Source organism: Neophocaena asiaeorientalis, unplaced genomic scaffold (genome assembly GCF_003031525.2).
Source record: "Neophocaena asiaeorientalis asiaeorientalis breed wild unplaced genomic scaffold, Neophocaena_asiaeorientalis_V1.1 scaffold55, whole genome shotgun sequence".
Classification (NCBI taxonomy): domain Eukaryota; kingdom Metazoa; phylum Chordata; class Mammalia; order Artiodactyla; family Phocoenidae; genus Neophocaena; species Neophocaena asiaeorientalis.
In genome coordinates this window covers 4,897,677-4,900,721 of record NW_020175684.1, presented here as the reverse complement: position 1 = coordinate 4,900,721, position 3,045 = coordinate 4,897,677, and the positions used below count along the sequence as shown (strand labels likewise).

Below are 3,045 nucleotides of genomic sequence, written 5' to 3'. Positions count from 1 at the left end.
AAGAATTCCCATGAATTCAAGTTGTTTTAAATATTTTAAAAATTATATAAAATAATGTGTTAAGTTGTAAAAGAGTTATATAATATATTATGGCACTGCTTTGTGGAAAATTTATTCTTCTGAATAACTAAAAGATGCAAAACCTCTGGCAAGAATTGACCAATTAACTGAAATTCAAATATACACAATCAACTGTATTTGAGACATATAATATTTAATTGGTGAGAAAAAGCTAAATGCCAGCTCCATGAACAGTTTTCCAGAGCACAGAAAATTACTTGAATTAATCCAGATTCCAACTTCTGGAGCCCTTGCAACAAGAAAAATAAATAAATAAATAACCCCTAATGGCTAAAATATAATTACCATTTATTATGTCATTAAGAGTATTTTTTTTTCCTAAACACCTGTGCTGTACCTGTTTATGTTAAGAAACTGTATTTCCACTCTGAATACAACACAATCCAACCTTGGCAAAACAATACATGTCTCTATGTAACACCTTGCAACTCATTTGGTAAACTTCCTCAAAGTTGAACTTTTTGAACTTCCGTGATACCTCTTTCAGTTGGCAAACTATTTCCTCTATTTTTAATCAAGGTTCTTTGAACTGTATGTGTCCTTGATTTTCAAGGTATCTACAGAAATTCTTCTTATTTTTTTGACTATTACAGAAGTTTATGTAACAAAAATGTTCAGTAAGAAAATGTACACGACCCAATTTTCATCATAGTAAAATGTGGAGAGGGGTCACGTGGAGGCAGTTGATTTCTCTGGTGAAGATAGCCATTGTTTATACTCCTTCCAAGGCTTCTAACATGATGATACTATTTCCTTGTATTACCACAATTCCACTATTGTTCTGTTGCCCACTAGTTGCCATCTCCACACATTCATCTATCACAAGATTCAACAAGGGAACAAATTCCCTCAACATTCCTTGGACATGTCTGCCACCATTTAATATTAATGATAACTTCTTATCCATAAATTTATTCAAATCGGGAGGGCGAGCTTTGCTCATGATGTCTACTCGACGAGCTCAAAGATGCCGTCAAAAGGAATTCGAGTTGTCCTATTTGTACAATTTATTTCAGCATATATATATATATATATACAAAAGTTATATTTTTATAATTTTTCCACTAAAAATTGGAGTATTTAAAACAAAGTGTTTTGGGAAATTAACCTGTGAGGGATTTGCAGAAATTCTTTAAAATATGTATATATCTATGATTATCTACCTATTTGTTTATCTAGTCTATCTACCAATATGAATAGTGTGGTCCCATTTGCAACAAAATTGTTATAAATAAGTACCAACAATTATTTTACTGGCTTGAGTTATTAAAATTAAATAAGACAGAATAATTTAAGTAAAAATCCCAAAATATAGAAAACTCAGAACCTTTTAAATTAAAATATTCCAAAGATGGAGAATAAGTGAATTTATACTCACCTTAACCTGCTACATCTTTCAGATAATGGGTGTGTAACAATAGTAGATTTTTTTCAGCATTCCATACTCACTTGGACCCTAAAGTCATCCTGGAGACTGCTGGGGAGGGAGAGCAAGAGGAAGACAAGGACATAATTTAAAGAACATATTTATTAAGCATTTGAGTAAAAATAACTTCTGCGACAATAAGTATGGAAAAAACCCAGGTGCTTATCACAGCTTATTACTCATGACACGGAAACAAACTGAAACATGTAACACTATAGCATAATAATCTTACCTAAATCTTCTGATCCATTACATAAAAATCAATGAAATAAATATGAAAGTGCATTTATGTTGAAATTGGGCTCTTATGAAAAAAAGTGGTAATAATTCTTAACATTTTCTAAGTTTCTATAGAATCGAACTTTTATTTTGTGCCTGTACTAGACACTAATATATGTTTTGTTAGACCTGGAGAATTTTTCTTATTATCATGATATTCTAACATGAAATTTCTTCATATAAACACATTTTAAGTCCTCAGAAGATTAGATATGATATTTAATGGCAAATGAAAGACAAACATAGGAATTGTATAATTAAAATCAAACATGCATTTTTGTATTTGCTCTTCCTTAAAAATAATTGTTGTCACAACTAGTTCTAATTATCATGAAAGATTTATAACATTTCTAAAAGAGTGTGATACAAACATTAACTTTCCTAATTGCCCTGTGCCTCTGAGCTGGACCACAGGATCCACAGAAGGACTGAAAAGAAAGTAATTATAATTTTAGCTAGGGTTATCTCTAGTGAGGGATTAGTGTACTTTATTTTTAAGCATTTATAATTTCCAATTTTTCAAGTTGTTTCATTAGTAGGAATTTTTAGGTTTGTTTAAAAATTATAAATGTATTTAGAAATTAATAGATTCTGTGAGGAGTTGTATGCCACAAAGACACATTTGCACTATACTGAGGAAGTTTTGATTTAGAAAAGATAAATGCATGTCAAAGGTCTCAAGAGCAGGCAGTAGCAGGGTCAGAACTCCCATTACATTCTATAAAACTCCAAATCTCTGGTCTTCAATAGTGTCCTACACTGCCTATATATAAAGGCGCATCCTAAACTATTGAAGCTTCAAATGGACATTAAACCTTAATTTCACAGAGCAACATGAATGTGCAACCCATTAACAATATAGGACTTTAATAATCTATCAATTTGTAAACAAATAGTTTTACAGTAACTGAGAATCACTAGCCACATCTTTGGGATATATAGATTTTTGGTTGAAAGGCTAATAGATATTCAATAATAACAAAAATAATCACAATGGTAATAACATAACCTACAAACATAAATTGTGTAATCAGTATTCTTCCAATAGCTTTGAATAATTTATCTCAATTATTCCTCACATTAAACCATTACATTTCTATTATTTAGATGAAGAAAGTGAGGTTTACAGAAGTTCTACAACTTGTCCAATATCACAAAACTATATGGTTTTGCAGTGTTAAGTTTCAAAACCTACTGTGATCTCAGAACTTACTATTGTAATAAGGACTTATGATTCGAGGTTTGCTGACAGACAAAAT

The 3,045-nt window shown here is 30.7% G+C and overlaps 1 pseudogene; it reads right to left on the bottom strand.

The window, feature by feature from the left end:
* Positions 1 to 793: 793 nt before the first annotated feature.
* On the bottom strand, positions 794 to 1,024 carry LOC112390958 (small nuclear ribonucleoprotein G pseudogene; annotated as a pseudogene).
* Between the last annotated feature and the right edge of the window lie 2,021 nt (positions 1,025 to 3,045).